The sequence below is a fragment of the Lycorma delicatula genome, chromosome 4, assembly GCF_047948215.1.
Source record: "Lycorma delicatula isolate Av1 chromosome 4, ASM4794821v1, whole genome shotgun sequence".
Lineage (NCBI taxonomy): Eukaryota > Metazoa > Arthropoda > Insecta > Hemiptera > Fulgoridae > Lycorma > Lycorma delicatula.
Genome location: NC_134458.1, coordinates 182741419 through 182759835, shown reverse-complemented (window position 1 = coordinate 182759835; position 18417 = coordinate 182741419). Strand labels below are relative to the sequence as shown.

At 27.1% G+C, this 18417-nt stretch overlaps 1 protein-coding gene across 6 annotated transcripts in view; it reads right to left on the bottom strand.

Annotated features, from left to right (window-relative positions):
* The window catches only part of LOC142324136 (putative phospholipase B-like lamina ancestor), a 135490-nt gene extending 117344 nt beyond the window's left edge, over window positions 1-18146 (bottom strand). For 4 of the 6 annotated variants that reach the window (XR_012756227.1, XM_075364822.1, XM_075364820.1 and 1 more), the window contains exon 1: window positions 17931-18145. The gene's annotated coding sequence lies outside the window, so the exon portion shown is untranslated. Of the gene's footprint in view, window positions 1-17930 lie in introns of all 6 variants that reach the window. The other 2 variants (XR_012756226.1, XM_075364821.1) reach the window with 1 other exon arrangement.
* Window positions 18147-18417: the final 271 nt, after the last annotated feature.

Here is an 18417-nt window from a genome sequence, read left to right as displayed (position 1 = left end):
ATATATTGAATAAGCTTTTATTTTTTTTCATTTTATATCAAATAAATATTCAGAATGTAAAGAAAACAAGATGTTATAATTTTTCAATACATAGAATTAATTCAAGCTGTTTATAAAACGAAAATGAAATTTTTTTAAATAATTGGTTCAGTAACATTCATAGAAATTTCTTAAAAAACACAAACGGGGGAGTTTTATCTTTTAAGGAGGCGATTTCCTCTAATCAAATATTAAAAGATGGAAAATAAGTAGATAAATCATAGAAAAAAATTATTATTATTTTTTAAATATATGGTTACGACACTAACTGAAGATAGCGAACAAATATAATCAAATAAATAATTACTGTGAACTAGTAGGAAAGGAATTTGAAAAATTTTAAAAGGCGATAATTTGCAGCATTAATAACATATAACTGCATAATTAATGAAATGAAAGTTGACTGCAATTTATAGATATTACGCTATCTAGGAATTTAAATGAATATCTTACAGAATTTCAAAAATGAACGATAAATATAATATTAAAATAGGAGAGGAAATAAAAAAGAAAAATGTATCTGATAAAATGAAGAAGAATAAAAAATTACAAGTAAAAATAGAATATTGAATTAGATTTGTAGCAAACAAAGTATATGTTATTAAGTTTAAGAACGGAAGCTCGTGATGTACTGATCATCTGTTTGGAATCAAGAAAAATCAAAGAAGTATGTACTGGTAAATCAGAAGTGGAATTACGAAGGAAAGTTAAAAAATTACAGATTAAAAATGTAAAATGAAAATTTGAAGATGGACGCTAAGGAAAAAGACGGCGCATGGAATATATAAATTTATTTATGAACATATAACCGTAACAATAAATCGTATTAACCATGCCATGTAACCGTATGCCATGCCGTTAGCCATGTAACCGTATTAACAATAAAATAAATAAAATTGAAAATTCCGGTTAAAAGAAAGACAGAAGTTTATGAAATGTTTTCATTATAGCATTCTAGCTAGCCTATAGAGTTTTTATCCTTTAATTTATCTTTCCAATCTTACTATACAAATTATATTTATAAAAATCCAGGAACAATTAAAATTGTTGTCAAATTATCTAAACCAAAATTTAAATAAAAAAAATATTAGCAAGAACTGAAGAACGAAAATTTAAATTTCATACCAAAATGACAATTTTATTCACCGATGAGATCTAACTGTACTCTTCTACGGGATAAATAGAAATAAAATAAAAATTAAATACAAACGAATGAAGAATAATGATTGCATTAAAAGTACACCATGAAATTTATTTAACCCACAAAGCAAAAAATTAAAACAAAGAAAAATTAATCAAAATGTCATTACAGGGTAAAAAGAATTATATAAAAGAATTCATTTAGGTAAAGTTATTAAACAAATAGCATTTTAAGAAATATTATCTTTTATATAATTCATTTAAAAAATCGTAAGTCAAATATAAATTATATTTGAACAAAACAACATATTTAAATCGTTATGAAAGATAATACTAATTACCAAATAATAACTTAAAAATGCAATTTGAGGTTAAATGATTCATATACGATTTATAAAATTGAACTATTGATTCTAATAATAATTGACGTCATAACATTTACTATACCTCAAAAATACGTCATTAATATATATTAAAATGTTTTTCCGTAAATATTTTTAATATTTTAGTAATTGATAAATAAAATAACCGTGAAATGACAAATTAATAATTATTTATTACCTAGAAGAAAAACAAATTGACAATGTAATGAACGTATATTTTATATATATATATATATATATATGACAAAAAAGAAGGAAAAAAATTATAACAATAACAATAATAATAAGGGAACGGTGTAATAATGATTAAATTGTAAAAATAATATTTTTGATAAAGTTAATATAAAACAAAAGAAAATGGTGGCAAGTAAGAAGATATTAAATATTCGTTTATTACTTTCCCGTCTAGACAGGGCTATAGCTCTAGAAGGGAAAGAATTGTAGTCGGTCCAATGTGGGCATACGGTTTTCACCGTATCTTTACGTTTTGACACCTAAGTAACCCAAGGAACCTAAGGAACCCAGAAAACCGGATGGAAATTTTCCGGATTTTAATGTTCGTATGTATGTGTGTTCAGGTTGAACTCTAAATCACCTTATATCTCCGGAACTACTAGAACTACTTTGACCAAACTTGGTTAAATTACATCTATATATGGGGGACACTGATGCCACTAAATTTTCAACTTAAAAGGTCAAGGGTTGAGGCTGTAGAACAAGGTCACCCTCAGTATCTCCAGATTTCGCTTAATTAAGGTCGTATTTTTCTTAGGCACATCTGTTAACGATTAAAAAATAACAAATTTACAAAAAAAGTTTGCAAAATTGCACCCCCACCACCAAAAAAACGCTCTAAACTGCTATGTTGTGACTTATCAGGCGAGCGATAAAATTAAATAGATGAATAATATTTAAAGTGTAAAAAAGTAACTCGGTTCGGACGGGTCACGAACTCTATCGTCCGGTTGACTTGGTATCTGATGCGTTAAGCCGCGCGGCTACAACAGTCTGCCGACCGTACAAGCGAAATTTGTTTTATGTAAGTTGTGAAATTACATTAGTTTAGTTAGTTCCGACCGTCGCCGCTAGTACCGCCATTCCCGCACGAATGAAATACGGTGTGCGCGCGCACTTTAGTTAGAAACATTAAATTAAATAAACGAAAAAATATATATTAAAATAAAATGTTAAATATTTTTAATTAGAAACAACCGTGCATCAGAAACAACCCGCAGTTTGAGCTTCTTTTTATTATTTTTATAACTAGTGGCTAATAATAATTTTTAATCAAAATGCAAATTTAATCGTAGATTTTTAAGTTTTTAACGGTTTTAAGCTTTCTTTTAAATGTTATATAAACAGTCGCATTGTCTTGAGAATTATAAGGAGTTCTTCAGAGTATTTTTAGGTATATATCTTCATGATCTGAACTAATCTGGATAATATATATAATAACATAAATATCATTTTCTGGATGTTAAAAGTTTAATTAGAAATCTTTAAACTACTATTTGCATTATTATCCTTGAATTCGAAATCAATTTAAATCCAATAAATACTTGCGTTTTCTTCTTAAGTTTATTCGTTCGTAATTATCGTAGAAACAAAAAATTAAAGTACAAAAACTGGTTAGATTATTTAAAAGATAAAAATGCTTTTTAAAGTACTATAAAAATTATTAATGTGTTCAACCCTTTTCCCGGTAATAAAATAAAACTTTTGCATTACCTATTTTATTTATATTCTTTATAGAAAAAAATAAATACTTTAAGCAAATTATATTTTGATCTCAAAACATATTTCCTCCTGAGAAGGGGTAATTTTTTAAAGATAGTATTATCTTTCCTCAGTTAAATAAACATTTTTTTTTTTTTTAATAATAAAGATACAAGGATTTCTACCGTGGGATTATATTATTATCGTTTGTTTTAAAGTTCTCTACTAGTTTCCTATAGTTATTTGTCATTTAAAACCTGTTTTATTTATTTAACGTAAAAACAATTTACAATAAAAATTGGAAAATTTTGATACATAAAACAATCTATTATGAACAGTTAAGAATTTTTAAAAACCCCTTCTCTAAAGAAATAAAATTATCGGTATTTATTTCAGCGTTGTGTTATTAACGTTAACATTATTAACAGTGCTGTATTAACATTAACAATCTTGTATTTTTAAACGGACTTCATAAAAAGTGGATGTTCTCAATCTGATATGTCTATATTTCTGTGTACGTATGTTCAATTCAAATATTTTTTTTAAATTTTATTTATCAAAAGGATTTATTTTGTAAATTCCCAATAACGATCCAGATGTAAGTTTTCTCAAACGATCTAAGTAGAAGATTTTTTTAATGAAAAATTATATTGTCTGTCTACTACATATAGATGATATAAAGATTTTTACTAATTTTGTGGCAATTATCAGTTATATAGTATTGAACTGGTACAGCGTAATGATACATATTCTGCTGACATTTCTGTGATATTCGAAAAGTATTCTCAGTAAAATTTATAAAAAAATTTCGGTTAAATGTTAATGATCCATATTTCCGCCGCATTACAGAAAGGCTTAGTTTGAAGTCGAAACAGCTTCTTCATCTCATTATTCTGAGTTTTTTTTTTCTATTTCTATCAAAATATGTCTTTTGGCCTTGAATTACTTGTGAACAATATATTTTTAAAAGAGTAGTTCTTTGTCCACCGATCAATATTTTAAATAGAAATAAAAGTTTAAAAAGTAAAATAAAATTAAAAATCAAAAACTTTGACTTAGGCTTTGATTTCGAAAAAATCGAAATATAAATAATTAATTAAAAAAGTTATTTAAAGAAGAAAAGTTATTAAAGACCTAAAATAAGGCTAAAATAGAATTTATCTTAAGTAGGCCTTTTTCATTTCGAATAAAGGAAAAGAGCATTGATAGTATAAAAAATGATTAATTATTCGTAAATTAATATTAGAACCCAGTATGAATTTCAGTTTTAGAGTTATATCGGTAAAACATTTCTAGACAACGATAAATAATATTAACTTATTCCATTAAATTATCTAATCATAAAAAAAAAAATTTTAATTAATAATATGGTTTTCATCAATGATATTAAGAAATATTAGAATATATTCGTATTACATACCTGTTTCTGTGAGTATTTGTTGCTATAGTAACATCTCAACACTAAACTGATAGAGAATGAACTACAGAATAGGAAAATTGTAGACGAAAAAAAGAATAGATAAAAAATAACGTAAACTGATAACTTGATAATTTGTACAATTAAATAAAAAGCGAATATATTTTTCAAACATCAAAATTAATTATTTCAAATATTTTAAGTATGTAAATAAAACGTAATTATTTATCTTTACATAGGTCACGCGAAACTTGCTTATTACAAGGTGTTATATGTATTTCCTGTAATAAAAATAAACTAATTTTGTTTTAAATCACATCGACTTTAGTATCAAATAATAATTTATGAAGGATAGATTTACTTTTTAACAAGTAAATATAATCATAATGGCATTGACATACATATTAAATGTTGAATCCACTTTATATTTTTATATTAAATAGAAATAAGATATAAAATACCGAGCTAATAGTAATATAATAGCTTTATTCAAAAATATTTTTAGGCACGATCACCACCGGTGGAATAATTTATGATCTTGGCATCACAAAAAAAGGATTTTCTTAAAAGATGTGCATTAAAATGATCACTTCTTTGGAACCCATATTTACTCATTTTGTACAATCACGTAGTTATTCCTTTAAATAAACTTTTCTCATAAATACATATAAATATCTTATTGTAATCGGTAAATTATCGTAGATTACGAATAAAAAAGAAGATACTGTTCCTCATTTGCTTGGATGGATCAAGGAAAACATGGTAAATCCACGATCAGATAGCGAAAAAAAATTTCATGTAGGCATGAAATTGTAAATAATGATTTGTAAATAATGATTTGTAAATAATGATTGATAAATAATGAATTGTAAATAATGATGATATTTCACGAAGACGTAATTTCGTTAAATATTTGCTGATTTTTTTTTACTACTATTCAAAATTAATCAGACCCCTTCATTGAACCACATCAATCATTTAAAATTATCTGTTTTCACTTTTTTATATTTCATTAATTATAATTTGATATGCATGTTGGAATTAGTACACTTACATAATTATTTCATACTAATAATTTATTATGTAACTCATCATCTAATCGACATATATGATTCCTTTTTATTTTCTTTATAAGCCAAACAGCAATTAGTTATAAAAAATTTATTCGGTGATAAAATATTAAAGAACAAACTAATAGACTGTGGTTTACTCCTATATATTCCTGTGGTTATCATTTAATTAGTACAAAAATACTAATTTTTTTTAACTTCAAAAAGAACTAAAGGTGTAAAAATAAGTAAATAAAGACTTAAACGGTACATCAAATAAAAAATAAAAGTTGCACGTATTACGCTACAATAAAAAAAGTAGTAAGTTTTTTTAAATATTTAATAAATAAAATTAGAGAATTTATTATAATCAAATAACGCAATAACAACTGACGGTAATAGGAAGTATATAATACTATTAAATAAATATTAAAAACCGTAAAATTTAGTTACTACTTCATAATTTCTTATTTACACTAAGTAATGATATCAATCATTAAAATCACAAGAAAATATAATAACTCTAGCGAGCTGAACTGAAGTATTTATTTAATAATTGTAGAACAAGTCCAAGTTAAAAAGAAAATACATTCTAACGTTTACATTATAACCGAATTAATATACCAGCAAGTTATCTCTAAAGTAATGACAGTTTCATTGTAAAAAAATTTATTCTGATATTTCATAAATATCTTTTCTTTATCTTAAACTACATACCTTACACTACTTCTCTATATAATCGCCACATGAATTAAGACATTTATCGTAGCCATGCACCAGGTTCAATATACCCTTTACGTATTCTTCCGCCGCTAGTGCATTTAGCCACTGATGAATATCATTTTTAAATTCATGATCACCTGCCAAATGCTTACCATTCAAAAATTCTTTCTATTTCCCAAAAAAATGGTAATCAGAAGGACCCAAGTCCGGTCTGTATGGTGGGTGATCGTAAATTTCCCATCCAAATGTGCTCAGTAAATCCCGTGTCAATATGTGGACGTGCAACATCGTTCATCTCATCCTCTGTACAGTAATGCTTAACTGCGGCCCCGGAGGTTAAACAGAAAAAAATATATATATATCGTAGAGCAGAACGACGCCATCGGTCAGCCGCTCACGTCGCCGATTTTGAATGATGCGCCGTAACTTACGCAGAGTTTCGTAGTAGGCTTCCGCATTTATAGTCGTTCCAGGTGGCATGAAATCAATCAGCAATTTACTAAACTGATCCCAAAAGATTGTGGCCATCAGTTTGCGTCCAAATGGATGTGGCTTGACCTTTGTCAGTCTGGTTGGTGATTGAGGATGATGCCACTCACTTGACTGCCATTTTCTCTCTGGCGTGTAATACGAAATATATGTTTCATCGCCGGTAACAATCGAACTAAGGAACTCGTCAGCTTTTTCTGTGTAGCGCATCAAAAATTCCAAAACAGATCCAATTCGGATTTTTTGCGACGTTTCGTTAAGACGTGCGGCATCCAACGTGCACAAACCTTTCTGAACCCTAAATGGTCAGGAAACAATGCGACCAATAACAGGTCTTAAAACATCAGGAAAAAAAAGGGCCAGGTCGGAAATCGTTAAGCGATGATGATTTATGACTTCATCATCGACGGGTTTCAAAAGTCCTCGGTAATTATCGAGGGCCGCCCCGAGCGTTCTTCATCATGCACATTAATTCTGTTATTTCTAAACCTTCCATACCATTTCCGGCCGTTTAATTTACTCATTAAATTATCACAATACACAGCAAACAACTGTCTATAAATTTCAGCCGGCTTAACCTTTTGATGGTTTAAAAACGTATGAATCCAACTATTTCACAGTCGGCGGCAACATCGATTTTCCTATTCATTTTGTAACGTATTAACTAACATGTAATTAAAGATACTAAAATGCGACAACTTACACTTTCATATGGAATTTTGTTCCATATGAAAGTGTCTAATTTGTAAGAAGATTTCACAACTGCCCTAACTACTCGTACATATTATAGTTTAAAGTTTATAATTTTAAGAAATATTAACAACGGGAATTACGATAAAATAGATTTAAAAATGAAAGGTAAAATTAATCAAACAAACAAGATCGATTGTAAAGATTTACGATGTTTTACCTTTAAATAAATTTTGAAACTATTTACGATTACGGTAAAACAAATCAATTACAAATACATAACATGAAATAACCAATCAAGGCCTCAATTAAGTAGACAGCAATTTTCAAATAATAAACGTCCTATACTTGGGCTTACTGAAGTATTCCAGAAGTAAAATCTGTTTATTGTCTTCTTTACTGTACCAAAAATATCGTTACATATCGGCATGACAAGGTCACTGAAGTGCAGGGATCTTTAGTTTTTTAAGTAACGTTTTAATTCTGTAACATAGTGACTAATTGTATACTAAACTTAATTACTTTCAGAAAAATATTCTCTTGTCTCACATGCTTTGAATGCATCAAAGCCATCATGATAATGATTACTGAATGTATGATTTTCTTTAAAAAAATATATTAAATTCCGACAAGAAAACAATAAAATCTTCCTACAACTTGACTATGGTTTGCATTAACTAGTAAAAAATGACGCAATAAGTATGAAGTTTGAGTTAAAGTATAAAAAATCTTCAATCTCGAGAATATCTTCTTACAGAATGTTTCATAGATAAGAATTATATTCCTGGATGAAGAGTTTTAAATCTTAGCAAGTTGAATCAGGCTATTCCCGGTTAAAAGGTTTAGATGTACGGCGTCGTACCCATGACTGAATTAATTTATTGAAAATACTTTCAGCTTAAAACCTGCTGGATTGATGGTCGGCTCATCGATATCAATGAAAGAGCTCTTCGTAGGTCAATTTCTCCACTTTTTAATTCCTTGATCAAAAGGTTTGGCAGTCATAAGTTTTACAGTTAGAGTAAAGCAATAATACATGGTTATTTTATACATATATATAGTCTCTGGTCAAAAGGAAATGCATCAACCACAATACAACGATAATTTCTTAAGTACGGGGCTCTGGTAATTAAATAAAGAGTCGATCTTACTGGCTTCCCAATATTTCTATATACAATAAATTCAAGACTAAGGTAAGAGGACATTCTACATAAGTGAAAATTTAGGTAAAGTATACCTGCCTGCAGTTTATGACAGACCCATATATTCTACCTGGCAGATAAGGAGGGTTAACAATACTGTAAATTCTTGCTTATATATAGGCCGATCGGTTTATTATGTTTGCCCTAAACTCTTGTGCCACTAACAATAGAAAGGACGAATTTTTGTCGTTCTCCAATAATTTCATTTAAAAAGTAGGAGTTTTATCATTGTGTTTAATTTTATTTTTCATTTACGCAAATGTTTCCCCATTTTTTCATAAGATTAAGCAGGAGAGATTTGGAGGGATGTTTACAGTCACCAATCTACAAAGAAATGAAATATGGACATTTTATAGCGTTAGAAAAATATCATACCTATTCTGGATTTAAGTCTTGAACTTTTTGAAGAAAATATTCAGACGCTAAAATCATACAAAGATAGTTAATGGTATTTAATATTTATTACAGAAGTGTAATTGCTTTTATTGATAACTCTTTTATAACGTAAGTTTTTAATAACTTAAAAAATGTATCTTCAATGTTTTTAAATCGATTAGAAATGGGCATTTTTTTATATAACACAAATACATTACAAAACTTGAAAACACAAAACAAGTAACTTAACACAACAAAGTTCAGCTAAATTGAATATTAAAAATAAACTTTTGCGTAGTTTTGCGCAAGAAGACAGACTTTTCATTTCCGATGCCCTCACTATTTAGCAGTCAGAAACGCATTCATTGGCTTTCAGAGTACAACGGCACTACATACGTTCGATTAACGAGTAGACTTCCTACACACAAGCATAAGGTTTAAACTCACTCATCTCTACGGCTTACTGCATAAACGCGTATGAAAAATACACCAATAAAAAGTCAACATAACCACAAATCGAGGTTGTCAACCTTAAATTGAGCGTAACTGAAGGAAACCTCAACCAATCTTCATGAAATTTTCACATTCACAACATCAGATACACTAGTGCAACATACCTAAATTTCAGTGAAATTGACTAAGTAGTTTTGGAAATTATATATATATGGAATTAGTTTTAAATTACGTTTTGAATGGTGCTTTCGTACTCCTCATATCTCGAAACGTAAAGAAAATTCAAACTCACCCCCAGTCCTACCGTGCGACCGAAAGTTACACCGAACGTTTCTTCGCAATGTTAGTAAAAATTTTACATTATATTTTTCTAATTTTATCAAACGACATACATATAATTTGATAAAAATAGATAAATTTAATTAAGAATTTCTAAAAATGATCCTCTTTAATTCCTTAAGCTGGCGTTTACGAAAATAGAGACTTTGATGTATATCGATAATAATTTAATGTATTTCTACAGTAATCCTTCGGGTTTTACTGGTACATTGGTTTTATCGATATTTAATACGTGACACAGACAACTAACTGTATTTTTGTGTGTATTTGTTTGTTGGTTTTTATTTACCTTTACATAAGAGAAACGGTTTAAACTACAATCAAGAAATATTATGATGCGTAGAAATCAGTCAATCAAATCAATCAAGAAATATCATGATGAGCTTGTAATATTTCGCGATTTGATGACGTTAAATTTTTAAAAGGTTAATTGGGATTGTGGAGAGGAGAATTTGAGTATGATACACATTGCATGACAATTTTACTTATTTCTTATTCTTATTTCTTTAGCTGCAATAAATATAACATTAAAAATATCCAAAAAATGTATAAAAAAGTGAAAAATCTTTTTTTATAAATTTTAGCAATAACAAGGCCAGTTTTTCTCGTAAAGTAGTTGAATTGGAACCAGTCAATAAAAAGTAAGTTCAAAGCTAAAAATTTTGCTACGAGTAGTTTTTAGGAAGGATACTTATTTATTTAGTGAATCATGAAAATAACAGAAAAAATTATTTTTTGAAAAGTGGTAAAAAAAGGGTGTCAAATCATATCTTAAATGTTTTTTTTCTGTCCAGGTACCACAGAAAACAAAAAGGCATTTTTACTACTACTTTGCTTCTAGCTATTTTGGCAATATTTTTTAACAACCCCCTATATTTTTTAAGGGTAACCTAGTACCCTTATGGTTGAAAGTAAACTATATTTTTCTCATTGCTTAAAACTATACTGCCAACCGTCCTCTCAATGATTCCTGAAATAAAACGAATTTCTGTTCCCATATTTATTCCTCCACTAAATGTTTCTCTTTTATTTCCTATTTTTAATGGATTATTCATAAGAAAATAAGCGAGAAAAATAAGGTCATAGTAGTGATAATAATTTTCACCTTATAACTGGAGGAGGGATTAAGATTTATACTCTTAGAGAATCCATGAAAAATTCAACAACATCGTTGCCAGATTTCTACAGTTAATAATTTTATTGTTTATAATACGCTTTAGTAAAATCATAATTTGTTAATTTATCTTAGATCAATCTTTTGAGATCGTACCGTTTAATTAATCCTAACGATTAAATTATGCTGATTATACAAGAATTTATATCTAATTTAAAGCAAATATATTTTGGGTGGATTTAAACTTACACAATACAGCATTCTACAACAACTCTATAATTATTTAAACTATACAAATAAACGAGCAGGTTTGGTTAATCTAACCTTAAATATGATCTTAAAACATGTTAACCACTTTTTTTATACAAATATTTAGGCCACTTTAATAGCAGGCCTACATTACGAAGTATTTATCATATTAAAAAATTAAGTTATTTATTTAATTTTATCTTAATCTAATTCATTATATTAAAAAAATATGTCTACCTCTCATATTTCTATACTTACAGATAAATTTTAGTTTATTAATTCCTTATTTTATTTATTTTTTTAGTGGATAAAATTATTTAAATTGAAAAAATACATATATTACATTAATTTTAAAAACATTTTTAAATAATTTTTTTTTAATGTTTACAATATTTTTATGTCTAAACTTAAAATTATTTATATCTTAATAAAATCATCTAAAATAACCATTAGGAAGGTTTTCAAAAAGTTTAAATTACGTAATTTTCGTTCGTTACGACATTTCAATCTATGATACTAACAAATAGTGAATAATAAGTATTTTATAGATAAAGGATGATTCTAGATGTAACTATTACAATAAATTAATATCATTCTAATAAAAACGTAATACTAGTTTAAAATTAATTGTCAACCTAAACACAAACAAAGCCTAAAATTAATAAAACAATCTTTAACGATTAAGATCTATCTACTAAACTAAGAGTAATTTTAATTTAAAAACTTAAAATATTAACTATTCAATGTTTTCCTTAGACCTTAGACTTATGAAAATTAATCATGACGTAAATTGGATCATCTTTTACTACTTTATTCATTTAAAATTAATCAGTGGTATTCTTTATAAGATTCTATGAGTTTTAGTGATTTTTTCACGGTTTAAAATTGTGTAGAATTGAGTTTTCATAGTTTATAGTAAAATTTATGAATTGAGAGTTCATAGTTTACACGGTCAATGAGAATGGTTGTCAATAACAGCTGAGTATAATCTGCGGAGACAACAGAATTTTTAAAACAATCGACAATTTCTTTGTCCTTATGCTGATTTCACTTTGTAATATAAGAAGAAGGGTTAAATTAAACGTACAAAAACAGAATTATGATTAATTATTTTATTACATATCCAATTTTCAAACATTTAATGGTTCGCTGATTTAACAAAATCGCTAGATAAAATATGAAATATTCTAGGCTGAGAATCTACCTTAGATCAAAAATATCCACAAGAGATTTACAATTTTTACCAGCTTGTCGTGCCGAAAAACTTTCTCAGCATCTTGTAAGCTTAACATTTAGAACCTTCCAATAGAATTTAGTTTTACAGATTCCGTACTGAAATCTAAACTTCTAGTAAGCGACTGGAAATGAGTTATTCTTAGATTATTTCATCTCACAATAAACGGATACTTTTCCATTTTTCATTTTAATCATCATATTAGTAAAGATATATTTCTATTTACATAAGTAATAAATACCACAAACATAGGAAATTTGCTTCTATCCTTGGAAGTATTAAAGTAAAACTAATCCTGTCAAAGAGCAGAATTTATAAATTTATTTTTAAATGTAATAGTTGTAATTTGACTTCATGATGCAAACTGAAAGTAAAAATTGAAAATCGAATTAAAAGAATTTGCTGATTATGAATGCAGAAGAGCAGAGAAATCTGCTATCGCCTAATACTGCAAGCAAACTCGTTACAAAATTAATTATTAAAAACATTAATTTAAAGAGTATGTGTGAACAAACGTCGGCGAAATCCATCAAAAGTGATGCAGAAACGTTACTGTTGAACGGTAGGAGATCAATCTGTTATAGTCCTGAATTTTAAATGTATTAAAAATATTGTTACCAAAATGTTTATCACTATATTAAAGATATAACCCCTCTCTCTTAAAACTTGTTAATGGGGGAATATAGATTTGATCGGATAAGATTCATGCTATCTTTCTTTAGGGAAATAGTTATTTTTCCTTCCTACGTAAAAGGTGTAAATCACGCTGTGATGGGTAATCTCAATGGAAAATTTTAGTGGTTTAGATGTTTTTAAGCTAAATTTACACTTTCCATTAGTTTATATACATGCCACCTATTATTAGTACTACTACACAGAGATGAAATGCACTGTTTTATGTTACAAGGTAATTAATAACTGGAATATCACTTTTTAACTATATAAATAAATACTAATTAATTATTATTTAAAAAATATTAAAAAAACTGATTGAAGGTTTTTAGCGTTGATTTAAATTACTTTACTTTATTTTCCTAATGTGTACTTTGCAATCTGTTAAACAACTGAACAATAAGTAACCCACAGCCCTGTGGCCCAATGAGATTAGGATATTATGTGTACATGTAAATGAGGTGTACAGATTCAGGCCGACCACTTATGAAATGTGGTCAATTGAATCCCAACAATCAAAGTACACCGGTAGTACTAAAATCATTTAAAATAGTCTAATCGTCTAAAATATAGAATAGTCTAGTATTAAAATCTATATAAAAGCAACTAACGTTTACTAGGATTTGAACCTCAGAACCTTCGACTACGAAAACCAGCTGTTAAGCAACTGATTTGCGAAGAGTTAATCAACGATTATAATTTGTTTTTCTTTTTGGGTATTTACAGTCAGTTTTACTAAACAATAAAACTGTAAGTAAATTGTACAGTTTAATAATGAAGTGAAAGGGAGGCATCCAGTGATACCTATCATGACAATACAAAGATTTAAATACTAAGATTTAAATAAAAGTATAACTAATAAAAAATATAACTAAGCGTAACAAACAATTTGGAAATTAAGTGTTAAGAACAAGAAACGTTAAATAGTTGCATAACTTAACATAGGTATTAAGAACAATAAATTAAACAGAACAAGCTATTGAGTAAAAAAAAATTGTCACAAATCGTAAGAAAAAATAAGATATATAACAAATTAACACTGGCCACATAAGAAACAATGTCAAAACTAGAGACTTAAAAATTCATAAAAACAAAACAAAAGACTCATGTTACTAAATTAAAATTAATCATAAATAGTATCAGCAAAATTCCAGCAACAAGAGGAAATATTCAACGGACAACAGCCTCTAGATCCAATACATGCAGCCTCTTTAGTCGTTTCACATCTTCACTATTATCCAAAAGGTTATCAACCAGATGGTTTTCGTGCGCGTTAAGCTTAAGTATTTTCTTTGTACTTAGCCAGTGGATTTTTTCACGAATAGGTAGCATCCCTAGATAATCATGGATCTCCTTTTTCTTCGCAAACTATGGCGCCTCCGAAATATTCCTCAGAACTTCGTTCTGGAACCTTTGGAGGATGTCGACATTGCTATTGCTTGCCGTACCCCAAAGTTGAATCCCGTACGCCTTTATTGGCTTTAAAACTCCCTTGTACAACAACAGTTTTAAATGATTATAAGTGATAATAAAATTATTCGCTTATGTTTTTCATTTTTATATATATATATATATATATATATATATATATATATATATTTACTTACTGTAATAAATTAATAAAAACATTAAATTCCCAGTAACTTCTGTAACTGTGCTGTTATGAAGTATAAACATTTTGATGATTAGTGTATAGAAAAGTGAGATACACTATATACTTAATAAACTTTGATAATTTTTTAACGGCTTAGTATATCATTTCGTTAAAGATGTTTAATTTTTAAGAACGAAATATTTTTTTTTAATGTTCACTTGTAGTTTACTTATGAAAATAATACTAATAAAACAAGAGTGTAATCTACAATAGACGTAACATCTTCCTAGAATAATATGAATCATTAAAAGTTCATAACCAATAATAACATAATTCGTTTTTGTTTTTTTTGACAAGATTAACATATTATTAATTACAATTAATAAAATAAAATATAAAATTAATTTTTATTTAATAATTAAAATATAAAAATCCTTTGCTTAAAAATGTATTTTCTAATATCAAAAGATCGTACTAAATTATCTAATGTGAAAAGATAAGAAACATATTTATAATTATCATGAAAGTTATTTTTAGTTTATATCCTCCTTGCCCTTCACCACTACCAAGATACTTTCTTATCAAGCACGGCTGGAAGTATATGCCTAAAGCCGGAAATATGGTAAACCAACAGGAAAAAGTTAAGCTGTTTAATAATAAAAAATAAATAAAATAATAAAATACATTTTTATTATCAAAATAATAAAGAACAAAAGACTTAATGGAATTTTTTTTAATGGAATAACAAACTGGTTAAATCGCTTACGAAAAGAATAACCTACAGAAATATTAATGACCTTATTTCTTTTATTACTTAATACAAATAATTGTAAACCCAAAGAGGAATATCAAAATTGCGACGATCACGTTTATATATTAAGAATCAAAAATAATAATCAGAACAATTTACAAACAAACAAAATGTTACGTCAACTCGTACAAGACCAACCATTTTGTATTTACAAAAATCATCAATAAAATTTACTTATTTCATTTTAAAATGGATTTTATTATACATTTTGAAAAGGGATTTCATAATTTGGTACGAAATAGAAAATTCTAAATTTTAAGAAATATACAATACAAATGTGGAGAAAGAAAAGTTGAAAGAATAATAAAGGGAAGGAAGATTTTTCAAAATAAAAAAACTACAGAGAAAGCAATAAGTTAAAAATAAATACTGAGATAAATGAATTTGTTAATAATGATAAAAAAGAAGCTAAAATTAAATATAAACAAAAGTAAAGTAAAAATAATGAAACGAGAAAAAAGGAAGATAATGTAAAATTATGATGAAATATGAATATAGTATGCCAGAAGTTGACAAATTTGTTATTCTTCTTGTAAAATGACAAAAAAAACCAGACGAAATAAAAAAAAAGCATTGAAATGAAGGTTATTTTTAGGAGATAATTCATGCAGAAAAGACGCTTTTTTAATACTTCGAAAAAGAATAATAACAACAATATTCACTTTTATCAGACAAATAAAAAATATTTTCCCTGTTACACAACATAATATAATACATAGGCCGCTTATGAGGAAACGATGCTATTATACTCCATTTGTAGTTTAATAAATAAATTACAGAGAGATTTCTTCAGATGGATCTTCCGTCAATTTATTTAAAATTAAATGATTCTTCATAAGGAAACATTACTATACAGATACATTTTTAAATAATATTAAGAATTAAATAAACTTAACTTTCTTCCACATTCCTTTTAAATGTTTACTTAAATAATTAGTAAAATATTTACCAACACCGTTTAAATTCTAATTTTATGAAGTAGTAATTTTATTTATTATCTTCGTATTACATCACTATTATTTCATAAAATAATAATTTATATGTAATAACATGAATTATAACATTTTTTTTAAATTTTTATTTATAATTTTGTACTTTGTAGTTATGCACAAATAAAGGTTTTGCACGGTTTTAAACACAGATTTAGGAAATATTGTGTTATATATTTATATAATACGGTTATTATATTATAAAGCAACAAAATACGGACAATACTGCTTTATATATATAAAGATAAAGAATAGACTTAAAAATTTGTTCTACGTATAAACAGATTTCGAAAATTCATTAGATTGACAAAGTTCAAAATAATGACGAAATTTAAAAACTAATTGTCTAAAAAAAAATTATTACAGAATGAATAAAAATAAGATGGTAAGTCATATACTAACACACGATACCCAGAGCTATTTAATTAAACAACCACAAAGAAGTGTGGTTGTTTAATTGATGATGGTTGTTTGATGATGGCATCTTTGATGATGCCAAAGGTTAAAAAACATATAGAAAATAAAAAAAATATATGGAATGTAACAAACAAACACGTTGAAATTAAAAACCGAGTGGAAAAAACAAGGAAATTTGGAAATGAATGAAAACAATCAAAAGATTTATAACCCAAAAAAGCCCTATTTGATTGATTAATTTTTTTAAATTTGGACCAGCCACTCGATTAAATTATTATTCACTTTTTTGTAGATGTATACGACTGTTTTGAGGTATTATAAATCGCAGTATATAATTTTTGCTAAAGACATGACTCGATTATAAAACAAAAACAAAAAGAAATAGTAGTACATAAGTAGAAAGTATAATCCGCTATTGGCAAGTGGTAATTTAAAAATATATATGTAATTTTTTTTTTAATTTCCAAAATTTTCGACAAGTGATTTAATTTAATTATTTAAACAGATATATTTCTTCAGTATTTAAAAAATAAAAGGATATATCATTAAAATATTTTTTAACCTCCCATATTTTAAAATAAAATTGTAGTACCCACAAAACCAACTCGGATAAAAAAATCAGACCTTTAAATTACTAAAAAAAAGTGTTTTTAAATAAATTAATGAACTTTGATTTACTTTTGTTTTTCAACAGATAGAAATAAACCTTAAAGATAATCATTAAAGAACTTATTTTTTTTTAATTTTCCTGTAATTATTTTCGATTATATTTAATTTAGCCTATTCATTATACAGTAACATTAATTATTGTAAAATAAATAACTTTTTCACTTACCAGTTGATTTATGTTTAGTACGTAAAGGAGATTTTACCATTACAGACTGGATAAAATGCTTATTAATCGAAGCCAGCGGCAAATTGATTGAGTAAATTCGTGTTTAAAACTAACACACAACGAAGCCGTCCCGTACTTGTTAACGACGGCAAGTCTCACGACTAAATGGTAGACTCAGGGCGCCAGGCGTCACCGCTGCGAGAAGCTGTAACAGTTATAGAAGTTGGGATATTAGATCCGGTATCAGCTGTATTATGACGTATGTATAAAGACCCTGAACGAGTAGAGTGGTGGAGACGTTTATTCGAGAGCATCTCAATAATTTATGACGTCATCAGATGCTAGTAAGAGTTTATTATTTGATACGCTATCAAGTTAATGATGTGACAGCCCAAAAAATTTTTAACCGTAAAATTTTCAAATTACATCTACTGCAGGTTTAAGGTAGTATAAACAAATAAATAAATAACCTTATGGGGAACAGAAA